At 31.8% G+C, this 14930-nt stretch overlaps 1 protein-coding gene across 7 annotated transcripts in view; it reads left to right on the top strand.

Annotated features, from left to right (window-relative positions):
* Positions 1-14930, top strand: part of LOC128669238 (uncharacterized protein) — a 122394-nt gene that overhangs the window by 81723 nt on the left and 25741 nt on the right. For 5 of the 7 annotated variants that reach the window (XM_053743921.1, XM_053743923.1, XM_053743920.1 and 2 more), the window contains one exon: positions 8922-8969. The exons of the other annotated variants lie outside the window; for them this stretch is intronic. The gene's annotated coding sequence lies outside the window, so the exon portion shown is untranslated. The remainder of the gene's footprint in view (positions 1-8921; positions 8970-14930) is intronic. 7 annotated transcript variants of the gene reach the window in all.

Below are 14930 nucleotides of genomic sequence, written 5' to 3'. Positions count from 1 at the left end.
AACGTTGTAACATTGTTAGAATGTGGAATAATTAGTCAAAACTGGCCTGAAATAATGAAAATGCGGTTGTTGTGGCAATCGGAAACATGGCGCGGAAGCCGGCTGTTTTGAAATTGTCAGATGATCAAATTGCGGTTAGAGTTACCTAATCATGGGATGCGTTGTGCCGGAGCCAGACACACATCCACTAGACACACAAATCGGATGGTATAATCACGATTAGATATAGATATAGATATAGATATAGATCTGCGCATATAAAGAAGATGAATATAACATTATGATATTTATTTAGTGAAAAATGAGCGACCGTAGCATAGAAAGTATGTAGCAATAGTACAAGAAATATTACACAATTTAGGTTATTATACTACTGTTATTTCCTGTTTTTCTTTATTGCTTTATTTCTTTATCAAGCTTGTTATTCCTAATACAGGTTTCAGATTTTATTGAAGTCGCCTATAGGAATATATTTAATATTAACTTAACATTAGGTACATTTCCTGTGGTGGTTGATCTAGAACGTTTATAAAAGTTAAGAATTTGTCCTGTACTTTACTTATTTGAATAAATTTTGCCAATCACATTGAATTGTGCCCTTCAGCAGCGTAATATTAGTGAAAGAAATAAGTGAAATATCTCTAAAAAATTAGGTTATTATACGTAGAAATAAATTCATTCAAGTAAAAAAGTAAATACTTACATATTCCTTTAATAGTAAATCTTAAAGCTAATTCCCGAACTTCATTTGTACGTAGCAAGTGAACATCACATATCGCCGTAATTGGGGCGTGTTATAGTAATCTCCGTCGTGGGACAGTGTCTCCAGTGCAAACACGACTTTAGTCTCGGATTCGACACGGACGGGGTTTGTGCTCCCAGAGCAATTAGTGGTAAATAGACTTTAGCAGTCAATACATTGGCTCTTTAGTGAAACAAGATGATTTTTTAACGATTCGAAATTTTTTTCTGTATACAATAGCTTCATATATCCTAAACCCAAAAATTCCCAGAACAGTGAAACTTGGAGTCATAAATAGTATTAAATAAATATTAAAGATTAAACAAAGCATTCATCAGAACAAAATCGCTATACATATTTTTTTTAAATACAATTTTATTTTAAAAAACCATTTTTGATATAGCATCCGCTACAAACAAGCAAATGAAATACACAACGCTAAAAATAAAACTACTTCAAAAAGATTCTACGTAAAATACGAAATCCGAAATGTACGTTCATTAAATTTTCTGCTGTAAATTAATTAAAATATTTGAATCCCGGCACCTCTTACCATAGAGATGTACATGCAAAATGGATCATGTTTTTATAAATTCACTGGAAAAGTGGAGGGATGCCGCTACACGCAAATTGCAAGTAAGAGAACCCTTGACATGATACTTATGGACTTGCAGCGTCTGTGCCTGTGGTCCTGCAATACGGTGGCGACGTTGCTATTTATAAGAATCTTACAATTTTTCCAATACTTAAATATTTAATTACGTATTTCTTAGATTACTTATACTCAACACATTCGCAGTTAATATTATAAACTATTATAAATTTATAAATATTTTAAAAATGTACAAACAAAATTTTGTAAATCAAATTAATTTCAATGAATATTTTATTGTATACAACCATGCCGGGAAGACAGACACGTGGCCCACCTGATGGTAAGCGGTATATATTCCGTATACAACTGCAAATGTCTTCATGTATGTTTGAATGGACATACCTACTCTAAATATATTTCAGTCACGTATCATATCATACTAGTCCACAAAATGATCAAATGCAGAACGTTTAATAACATTGCAATAATACATTTTCAAGTTAATTATAGCAATAATGAACGATAGTTATCTACAAGCAAGTGCATTCAGTACATTGGGGATTGCTAATTTCCTCCGCCCTCCATTTATGTATTTTGTGGGTAAGTATTAGACCCAATAAATATGAGTTCTGTAGGTATCAGGGCTTTTATTATTGGTTTTTAATATAAATAATATGTAAGTAGGTACATACTAAAAGTTTCTTTCTCAAAATTATTTTTATTTTGTCTTTTTCTAATGTGCTTTTTTTTCTTACTTCTACCATTGATTACGCTTGGTCACAAATCCGCGTAATCGATTTATTAGCCAAAAAATGTAATAAATTGGGAGAAAATTTAGAATATAAATATCTATTACTATAAAATTTAAATATTACCTATATTTTATTTGTACATGTATTGAGTGTTATTACTAACATTAAGTACAAATTTTATTCAAATCATCTAATATTGTCGGCGATTATTTAACACCATATAGACAAAGTAAATAGTACCTAGTAGCTGTATATAATCAATCACAATACATTGAATAATTATTTATAACTATTAATATTTATCACAGGATTCAATTTTGTTACTAGCTGGTGACCCGTCACCAGCTACTTTTACTTTTCTAGAGACATTTTTCTAGTTGAATTAACTTCTAGCCTATTTTTACTGACTATATTTTAAAAGATGGTACCAAGTTTTACAGTATTTCCAGGTAGAGAAATCCTGAGTAATTGCTTTCCTTGATGTTGACATTTCCAAAAAAATTACATAATTAATTAGATTTTGCATTAATTTATTTGACGAAAATATCAAAGCAACTTTACACAAATAAATTTACAAAAATAACAGATATAGGGGAATTCCCTATAATGATATATCTGGGCAGAAGTTGAGCACAACTACTAATCAATACAAAACAAGATACTTTATTGCAAAACGGTAATTGTACATACAAGAATGTATTGCCCAAAAGGCGGTATATATAATGTTAGCGACCCGTCCTTGCTTCGCCCGGGTAAAACCATAATAAATTTTACACCTAAACCTTCGCCATAAATCACACTATTTAAAAACCCGCATCAAAATCCATCGTGTACTTGCTTTTAAAGATCTGGGCGTAGGTACATATGAGCAGAGACGGGAAGCGAGTTTGTTTTATACCATGTAGTGAAGATAATATAAGGATTTACCTTATTAGCTTCTTACAGTTGACACAGTAGAAATATTAATTACTAAGCATTTAGCCGCTAGAAAATGAATGCCATTGATGAATTGATTTTAACGAGAAACATGGTCATTAAAAGTAATTTATTACGATAGGAGAAGGGCCACAGGACTGCTCATGATCCCTTAAGACCTGTACAGACGAGATACTTTCGTCGTCAAAAATAAGTCGCTTATTTTATAAAACAACTAAAATACCACGTATAAAAAGTTGTAGAATATTTGCATACTCCAACCATTAACAAGCTAATCAACATAGACGCAATCTCTTTGCATACTTCGTTTTGATTAATGAATGTAAATAAATTATGAATTACTACAATTACAATGTAGTACTACGAAAATATCTCCATGTAAATACCTTCATGGCTTGGTATTCACTAAAGTTTCAGTAATCAGAAGCGGCAAGTCCTCTGCGTACGTTTCCAATACCTACTCTAGAAAATCCACGTACACTTCGGTACTTTTAATTTAATACATGTGGTCATCAAGGCTAATGTAAGAGGTCACATCCCCTGTCGGCACAAGCCTTAAGTGTGCGTCAAATCTCTCGTCTGCACATCCTTAAGTGTGCGTGCCCAGGAATAATGGTGACGAGCACGCACGCGTGTCCACGAATAATGTCCTAGATTATTGTCTGTGGCCTAATGTCTAGATTAGAACATGTCTGAGCTATATTACTGCATGAAGTATCAACATGCACTTACTGCTATTGCATTTGAAGATGGTAAGGGTATGTAACTCATTATAATTATATTCACGAAGTTGAAATCATTACTGTCATCTGCTATAACTTAATGGAAATTAAATTGTTAGTTTTTGTTTACGACTGTGTACGTGTACCTACCTAAATTCACGTAACATTGATCACTTAATTTTTTTTGTTTTATTTTCTTAAAATGTCATAAACGTCAACGTCACTTCACTTTTCCGATCAAATTGGCGCGTAATCTAACCTAAAAATTTCAAAATTAATAAATGTACCTAATGTTAAAAACATTAGGTACATTTATTAATTTTGAAATTTTATCTGTGATAATGACATAGAATTATTGAAATATTAAATAATTTATAAATTTCGTTAACACTGGTAGGTATATCGGCGAAGACAGTTTCAATTAAAATGAAGTAAATCATGTAATTTCCTTTATCAACATACAAAACATTTAGTTCTAGTACATATAGTTCTGTAACGATGTTTGCTGAGTACAACAACGATATGTAATACGTCTGTATTTGTAATTCGCATGTAATTGCTAACTGCACATTACGAGCAGTTGTGCATTTTACTCATTTAGTAAAATTGATAATAATGACTGGTCACTGTTATACAGCACTGTTACATCGCATGCAGCATAATGTAATAGGCACTTTATGTAATATTTACTGCCTTTAGCTAACTCGATTGTTGATTTAATAATTACAATTTCAGAGTCATAGTTATAATATATTAGCTGCACTCCAAGTTGTTACCCGCGTAATTATTTTTAAAAAGTGCTTTCGTTTTTATGCACAGTAGCGCCACCTACTTTATAAAGCACCATTGACTTCAAACTTTTTGACCAAACCCTATGGGATCCAAGGTATCAGCTACCTCAATTTATAAAAAATGGCCCTACCGTTTTAGCGTGAGGAAGTAACAAATATACTTTGTCATAAACTTTCGCCTTTTTATAATATTAGTGGGGTGATGAAAACAGTAATTAAAAATAACATCGACATTTTTTTATTTCCTTCGGAAGGAATTTTAATGTAACTAAAAAAACCAGAATGTCATATATGAGACATGATTATTACAACAAAAAACTATCAATCTCAAAGCCGCAAACATAAGACTGGTCAAAATAAAACCGAGGTCGGAAATGGGCAATGCAATGAGTAGACCACAAGCGATAATTTCCGTCATCTCATGTAACGTCGCGTCGTTCCCGTAATGACGCACATTACGATGAGTTCCGCAAGAGATAGTCTATCTTGTCAAATGCACTACAACTGCAGAAATGCAGCGCTAACGACATCGCATTATATTTTTTACATATTCCCTGTTATTCATATAAAAGTTAAAGCATACTTTAAGCTAAAAATTGACAGAAAGAGACAAATCTCTTTCTATAAATTTCAAATATTTTTAAGTGCGATAGTGACAAAACATTCTTCAGCTTATATAATATGTTTAAACTTTTTTTTATGAATAACTGATCTAATTTTTATTTAGGGAGCTTTTACCCGCTGCTTCACCCGGGTGAATTTCGAAAGAAAAAAAGAAAACATTGGTTATTGTTAAGTTGACAAAGAAACATAATTTCGCATTTACGAGTATAATATCAAATAAGATTGGGATAAAATATATTTGCTTTGATTACTATTTACAAGCATCTTGCTGCCTATTGCATGGAGTATTTACACGAAAGTAAAGATTTATACGATCTTTGAGTCAAACAAGTAATTACAAAACCTGTTTCGATGGTAACACTATAAGCCTTGAAATCTATTTGATTTTTGTAAATTATCCTCCCGCTATGTTGTTTCAAAGTGGAAAATTCAGGCTTTATTTTACCTTTCAGTCTTTAACGAAAATCCTTTTTCTTTGAATTCCTTTAGCAAGAAATCTTAATTTAAATAGTAACGGAGTTTCAAAGAAAGGAAAATATTCTGTGAGAAACATGTTCCGATCTAGAAATATGCGAGAATATTTCTTTTTCCCAGTAGGTAATGAAGGAAAATACACATTCAGTATTCAACTGTCCTCTGCTTAGTCAGGAGGCCCGTTGTGTATTGTTTTATTTTGACATTAAACATTACCAATTGCTTATTTATATACATACATTTCTTAGTTATTACAAAAGTAAATCACGAAATTGAGATGAAATAACCAAAATGCTCAGCCAAATAAAAAATTGTACCTATTTGTACTATTATTTTTCTTAGTTACTGTGCGGTATGATGACGGGTAAAACGATTTATTTTTATATAATTCTAATCACGTTACAGATTAGCAACTAAAATAGCATAATTTTCAACGAGACCCCGTACTAGCTTCCTTTTAAACCTTTTTGTTAGAAAACATATTTTAAACAAAACGTTCTTGTATTCTGGAATAGCAATGAGCAGGTTTCCCCTGGGCGCAGTTGGCTAATCGCCGTTTTAATAGAAATATCTTTATGAAAATTTTAATTTTAAAACATCCAATATTCATTTGGTTTCATCTATGCACTGAACACTGTTGTTAGTATGATTGTTTACTTTTTAAACACCAATCACCATTTGTAAAAAAACTTTCCGAAAAACTGATAAAAAATCATAAGAACTTCTCTTCTTCTATTTATTCAAATCGAATAAATATTAAGACAGAAAATAATTTTTGCACACATTTAGTAATTATTGTTTCAACACGTACCTATTACTTTTAATTGACCCATCTTCGCTTAATGGAGTGTCCTCTGCGAAACGCGTTTTAGTAGACAAGTAATTGCAACAAATATTCCACAAATCGTTGTACTTTATCAATCAATAACATTTGATTGGCCGAGTCGTGAATATAATTGTTCATTATTTTACGTACAGCCGAGGTTAGCACGACTCACAATCGAGATATGGACAAGCAATCCGGCCAACACTGGACTAAAACATCCAATATCAATCTAATATACAATTACATTGGATCGGCCATAGTCAAATATCAAAGAGGCGTCGCCATCTTATAATCATGGAATTAGTAGGTCTTATAATATCTTGACCTGGCTGAAAAATGTATTATACTGACACAACTATTTATTGAAATTTGGCAGTACATATATATCATGGCGTGATCTTGAACTATTTATTTTAAATATTTTTTCGGGTCGAATTTGAATGTTTGTTATTTATAGATTTATGTTATCAATAATAAAAGTACTAAATTGTTCTTTATGCTTTAACATAAATTTACTGTGCACCAATCGAAAAATGCGTCGTATTGGATGTGAATTTGCCCTATAATTCTAAGTTCTAAGGATTTAGCGAACAAAAATTGGACATTTTCAGAAAGTTCAATTTTGGCTACGTTCTTATGCGAACATCGGCCCTAACCAGCCATGCGCAATGCGTCACGAAGCAATTATTGACCTCGAACAAACGTCTGTGAACTCAAGCCTACGTGAATCCTACGCATGACTCATTAGTAATGCATACATCGCTGAAGATACCAATTAGCACTTTTAAAATGATCGATCATGCCATTGCGCATTGCAATACCCTAAATAATGACACGCCTTCGTCTGTCCGTAAACAATACTAAGCGCCCTTGACTTTTAAACTTTTTCGAGGTTATGACAATAATAGTTATATTATACCAAAAGTTTAGATGTAAGTTAAGGAAGAGATTACAAAGCCCAATGGCATATAAAATGATGTATATTCTATTATGATAGACAATAATGGATGTAATATTTTTATAGATATATAGCCAAGCTCCGGAATGTCAAGGCGCTTAAAGTTTTTCATTGGATCTTTAGTCATTTTGATTTGACGAATATAATGTATAATGTACACGTTATTGATTTATTTTTATACCATACTGTCTAAATATTTCTTTCACAAACTTGGCTTGGTTTTTTGTTTAAATCAGATAAAAATCGAAGATAACATTTTGAAATCGTCTAAACGTGATAAAAATATTTTAACACTATTGTAATATTCAAAATTAGAATATTTATATTCCTTCGCAGCAGTGACATGACACCAATGTCACTGGCACTCGAGCAAGTCGTCCTTCTTTGTCACATGTCCTCTGGAAAGAAAAGGTCAAAACGCCGCACCGAGGCGTGAACGCAAACCACGCTGCTGTCACTATGACAGTCCAAATTACTCCCAATTAAACATTGCAACTATTTGCGACTTAGTCCAGCTGATTGACGGTGAATGACCTTTGACAGACCACGCTTTGTCTTATTACAGTTTTGAAATGACTGTTTCGAGAGATAATTATAGTCATAACATAACCATTATTTTCATAATAGTAATACCTATGGTGGTATGGTATGGTATGATATGGCAGATCTATTTATTACCTACTATCTAGAATTTGTGTCGTATACTCGTGTCTGAGTATGATTGATGTAAACAAATTGATTTGGCACAGAGTCGTCATTATGTCACACACATTAAGACCCACACTTCAAATTTCTTTCTACACCGTCAAAGACGTTGACTTTAACGATGTTTTATTTGTCTTTGATAAATTAGCAGTTACGCAACGGACAGGGATGAATAGCAAATTAGAAGTGTGGCCTTTGCTCAACAATATGACTCCATAGGCTAATAAAAAATACTAAAAAAGAAATAACACGACATACACTTTACCATAAATGTAATAAGTGGAATATTGCCAATTCATAACTTCATAAACACAAACACATCTTCTCATCATTATGATTCACATTTGCATACTCGTAGCGCGTTGCTACGATGCGTAGGCAGGCGCTCTACAACATTCTAGGTACATTCAATGTCTTCATTCATAACGAGACTCCGTTACATGTTTGACAGATAATCACGTTTGATAGACACAAGACAACTTGCGTGTGGCAGACACGAAGTTATGTTACGATCTAACTATAAATTCATGGTGGGAGACCCCACACAAAGTTTGTGAGAAGTTGTAAAAGGATTTTATAATTCCGCCGCTTGTCTCTCCACTGTTATAACATATCAACATGTACTTGCTATAAACTGTTTGATGCCAAAATAAAGAGAAAAAAATAAACGTGAATGTACTTTGTAACGTTATCATATTTCAACGTTAATAGGTATCTAGCGTACTTATGTTGGACTTCACACCATGGTATGATGTTGTAATTCTTTGTTATTAATATATTTTTCTATTAATTTCAGATAATTCGGTTATATTGTTTGAATATCGATATCCCTAACACTAAATTGGTAAGTATACTTAAAATATATTTAGGCATGTAAGTTTTTTTTCCTTCAAATAAATTATCAAAAAGTAATTAAAACTCTTCTCTTCTGTTCGGTTTTCCGTTGCTTGGGCAGAGCTATTTTCACGCTTTAAAAAAAGGATAAGCAGGTATAGCAGTTGCAAACAGAACCCCTTGCGACTGGTTATTTCATATTCGATTGCTTATCTTAAAATCTTAATTTTTTGCTATCACAAGCATAGACAATATAACTTTCAAACTTGTAAATACACTGCAAAGTAATAAAGTGTGACAGCGGCCACAATTTAATATGATTCAGTTCTAAAATATACGGTGTAATTTAACGTTTCATAAATAATTTATTTCGCCTCTTGACATTCTAATATTGTCTGATAAGGCTGCCGGCTCCCACCACGGGACCACTGTATTCAATTCCGGGAAAGAAACAACCCTTATCAGTACTCTGGGGTATAAAATTAGCAGTTTGAAAAGGATTTCTGAATATGAAATTAAGCAATTTATTTATTACTGTTTTTAAATTTAATGATCAAGCTTATTGTACTTAATATGCTCAAATACAGTCCCCCGCATTTCATCATGTACCATAAGTCCTGATAAAGGATTTGCATTGAATTTGGATTGGTTGATAAGCAGGTAACTACACGAAAACTATGGTGTTTTGTGTTTCAGGCGCATGTATATGTATGTAGTTTGGGAGTACGCAGGTAATTGGGAGCGTCATCATAAATTCCATTAGTATACCAAAATATCCCCCGTATCAAAACATCCATAGTATCGTTCAAATCACAGTTGTCATGTATATAGTATAATTTTGGCCATTATTAATAGTGAACTATAAATGTCCTGTGTCATGCATGTAGTCAGTAAAAGCGAGTTTCTGATTCTTTTCATACTATTTTTCTAGGCAAGGAAGAAATAAAGTGTCATAAATTGTGAGCCGTCACTAAATAAATTAAATTCTCGGTTATTAACTTTAAAAGCCTGTGCAATAAATAGTCAGATGACGGGGAGTATTTAATGGGCTATTGAAAATTTCCAATTCAATGGATAATACCATGGTGCAATATCAGGAGTGCTCTGATGTTCTTTGAGTTCTGTTATTTATTCGCAAGTATATTATCTACGTATATCGATATCGGACCAATATTAGTTTAAATTTCTTTTTTTTTTATTCAGACCATAAGTCCATTTTTTTTGTTAGTAACAATGAATAATTTAATAATAATTTCAATTTTATCGTACTTTAATTTATTTGGTTTCTAATGACTTATGTATCTAATTCTTTAAAAATTAATCAAAAATAATGTTTAAAAATAACAATTTAAAAAAGTAAAGCTTACTTATTTGATTAAAAGATACCATTATAAAAAATACATACCTAATCTTGATTAAATCTGTAAATCGAAATGAAAGACATTTATAAATTAGTTTTATCACTTGAATCGCATCACTAAAGATAAAAATATTAGGAGCGCATCACTAAAGGTAAAAATATTAGGAGCCGAGCGATATTAATAATTTTGAAATACTGACACATACACAATATCGTTTATTAGATACTCGCTTCGACTTAAAATACTTAGCCCTAAATATAACGGCTATTATTCCTATGATGGATGGCTTTCAAAACACTCTGGCTTATAATTGGCTGCTCTCAACTGTCGAGCGAGCCTTCACAATAGACCACAATGAAGATGACCTTGCTTTATTACGCGAGTTCAATCGTAATATTGGGGCAGAGGTCTCAAAAATAAAAAAGTTTAGACGGAGCGCTACAATAGTCTTACAATTAGACAAAATGGGTCAAAAATTACATAATAATTAGAAGACATGAGAAATCTATGACATGGAGAATTGATTTTAAATGTGAAATCGAACACGATGTCTAAACATTTTAATATTGCTGTTAAACTTTTGTAAAGACATCATGTTCTAAATATAAATTATCTTTCAGTTTTCCTTTGATAATATTAGTAAATAAAGTTTACATAAATACTTAAATACAAATATCATATCGTTATCCCATAATTCATTCCAATTTTCTTTAACTACCCCAGTATTGTGAAAACATATAAACTATATAACTAAACTAAATATACTAACAAATATAAACTGGAAATGAAGATACTGCACAACTAGCATTTGTCTAAAATTATTATTATTATTTGCGAATAGTTTTAATGCAGCAAAATTACAGGCTAAATAGTCAATCTATCAATCCAGTGTATAAATTCTTGGTCAGCTTCGTGGAAATTGTACGACGCAACGTCTTAATTTTTTATTAAATCCAAAGGTTACATAAAAAACGCAGCGGGTTAACTGTGGAGTTGCGCTTGCGACGTCAAACGTTCGGATCAGCTTACTGTAGCGTGTCAGGGGTCATGGGTTTGAACTTGATGGACTCCGGTGCCGGAAATTATGTTAGTTAAATTTGCTTATGCCCATGCGTTCCTTCAGTATTCAGTATTATTTTGGTTGATGTCACCATATAAATATATGATATCTAAAGATCCGAAGCGAGATTTTAACCTGAAATCCAAATATAAATATTATTACAATTGCGAAAGTCTCTAAACCACTGGGCCGATTTTAATGAAATTTGGAATAGATACCGAGAGTAAACATGCCTACTTACTGCGAGCGCGCGACAGCTAGAATATCTTAATTTCATATGCAGATATACGTATAGGCATGTCATAAAATATATCTTACCGTTTAAATATTTCCCACGGCTTCGTTATGAGTAATTCACTTTATTAATTCAACATGAAATTGCCTTCTGACCATAAAGTTCGCATGCGAAATAAACGTCTCCTGCAATAGGGAATTAAATAAATTAGAATATATATGTGTAAATAAAATTTCCTAACACTGCTTGTAGATATATATATATATATATATATATATATATGCTGGGTTCCAGTATAAAATTACAACGTTATTATTCCATTATACCTATATGCCAAACAGTGTAGGTATTTGATTTCAATAGTTTGTGGCTTGGTGACGTCAAGGATGACAATATTACGAGTTCCATTGGTCTGACAACTATGGATCTGTTTTCACTCTTTTCAGTGTCTTGGATGTATTTCATACTAAGTTTAAATCATCGATATAGTAAATTCTCAATCCGGATATAGTTAATATAACGTTCTTGATTGAATTGATGGTTTTGAATTTTCTACTTTACCTGCTCTTGGACAAGAAAAATAATAATACATTTTCATTTTTGCCCTGCCAATACAATGAAAATTATTTCAATTTATATATAAGTACCTATACTTATGTACGTACTCTAAATGTACTCATCAAAACATCTTAAATTCGGTTGAAACGCTTATCTGCGAACAAACAGGAGCAGACACTATTCATCAAAAATCTAATTAACTACGGATACAAAATAAAAATGTATAGATGGGTATATTTTGAATATAACTTAACATTTTTTGATGAAAGAAGCCATGCTTTAACAACAATATTTACCATTAGGTACCGTGAGTTACTAGAGAGACATACGTGAATATAGCTTCATTATCCATATGGAAAAGAAACATGTAATTTTATGAAAAAATGCTTTATACGTTTGCTACATTGGTTCGTTAATATAAGTATTGATAACTTATATTAACGAACCAATGATAAAATGATAACGAATAAATAATTTTTCATTCATTCTTAATTGGAAATATGTTAGGATTTAGGAAGTATTTGTGTTCTATGAAATCGTTATTTTAGGGGTAGGAAGCGGCTGGGGCGGGACTAGTGGCAGGAAATTAAGTTCGGCTTTAATTACACTATTGCAGTCAACTATTTCGCTGCCCTCAGCTACAATAATAACTACACTAATAACGGATGATCCTCTCCGCTCTCTGTGCTTCATGAAATTAAAAAACATTTGCATTCCATTTTCAAATTTTAATTTTAAACGCGACAGATTTGAGTACGTTATTGTTTCCTATTTATATTCAAACCTGCTCCTATGCACACGACTGAAATATCTATTTCAGTCGTGTGCATAGGATTCCGATCGATCCTACACTAGAATTTGCTGAAAAATTTCAGGAAAATCCGTTAGTAAGTTGAAATTCATGCAAAATATCTTTTGCATAGCGAACAGCTATCGCGAGTTGGCAACTTTGGTAATTAGGTACCCGGCATCGATACCAACCTTTATGATATTCGAATAGAAGAGATAGATTAAAGATAGATATGTTATAAGTTTAGTTATTTTTATCAGTATCAGTTTACTAATCAAAAATTTCACATTCCAAATTATTGAAAAACTATGTTAAGTAATTTAGAGTATTAAGTATATTTAAATATATAATATTCGAAAAGTAAAGAATTTGCCAACAATACCGCCCACGGGATCAGTACTTTTCCACTATACTTATATATCCTCATAATTATTATACATTCAAAACTTCAAGAAGGTTTTTTGAGTAAAACGTGAGAGGTAGGAAATAAGCCAAAAAATAAATAAAAATATTATTTGGCATTCATAATATTACATACCCAGGGTTAGGATAGTTTAGTGAAGAGAGTATCGTCATATGTCCGAAGGGTAAAAGAGGGGCAGGGCCATTATGGAGGGTATTGCTTAGCTAAATGTTCTTGTATAAGATTATTTTCTTCTTTTTTCTTTTTTAAATGACTAAACTAGATTTCCAAATATGAAAATAAGTAAAGGTTTGTCTTGGTATTAAAAAACCTACGCAGGTTATGAATGAATCAGCAGCATATATAAATAGATATATATTACATTGATTTAAGTTATATAGACCATAAATAATAACTGCAAATTATGTATTCAAAATACGGTGTAAATGAAATTAATTTTAGGAATATTATATAGGTGTTAGTTAATTTAAAATTAATTTTAGAAATTTACATTCTTAATTATATTCCATATAGAATATTTAAAATTGTGATAATTGTATCGTATATTTTTTGATCAATAAGATTATTTATAGAGTCATACGAGTGTATACGACATTGGTGCCTTCATGAAACTCAGCAGTTTCTTGAAAGGCTTCCAAAACACCTGAGAGTCCCTGGTCCCCATTGCAATTGTCCCTGGACAGCCATGATCACTTACCGTCAGGTGATCTGCTTCCATTCTTTGCAATAAAAATATGTTTCATTGTCTACTGTCTAGCTTGGTGAGAAAGTCTATGACTATTTCGAGAAAATTCTATCTTCCAGCTTCGACTCTGCCTTTTGAAGAGAAGTAACTTTTAACTTTATAATCCCCGATTATTCAGATATGAAATAAGAAGTCAAGCCTTGGCAAAGTTGGATTGTAGTTAGTGGATGAGATTGCGATCATCGAATCATAAGTTACCTCTTCAATATGAATCACTTGACAATACTACACTACACATATTAATAAACTGATCACTTCTACCAAGACTTTCTCCGTAATATTATTAGCTCCATATAACAGTCGCATTTTGTACATTTTATTATTTGAAAAATCAAATTAAATAAATTACTAAACAAATTTAAAAAAATGATGTCTGTTTTGTCAAAAAAAATACAATCAAGTATTAACCTTCTGATTTAAAAAACTCATCTTTAGTACATCTGTTAAAATCAAATCATTTATTCAAAAAATAAGCATTCACAGGCGCATTTCACGTAATATGACAATGTAAGTACACAATATTGTACTGTATATTAAAAAGCCAACTCTTTATACTTTCATTTTGTCATAATATTTATTGGATCGGCCGTCAGGGCGGGCGTTGCTCCATACTCGGTATTAAACGCTTATGATTAATCTACAGCATAATTAAAACCTGCTTGATAAACTGTTGCATCGTTGCAAGCTATTAAAAATATATTTTGCTTGTTCAATACGTCTTTCTTTATAGTGAGTATGCTAGGTACTTAAAATTAACTTAATCTCAGCTTAAAGTGCCTTCAAATACAGAACCTGAAA

Source organism: Plodia interpunctella, chromosome 4 (assembly GCF_027563975.2).
Source record: "Plodia interpunctella isolate USDA-ARS_2022_Savannah chromosome 4, ilPloInte3.2, whole genome shotgun sequence".
NCBI classification, from domain to species: Eukaryota; Metazoa; Arthropoda; class Insecta; order Lepidoptera; family Pyralidae; genus Plodia; species Plodia interpunctella.
This window is presented reverse-complemented; position numbering and strand designations above follow the sequence as displayed.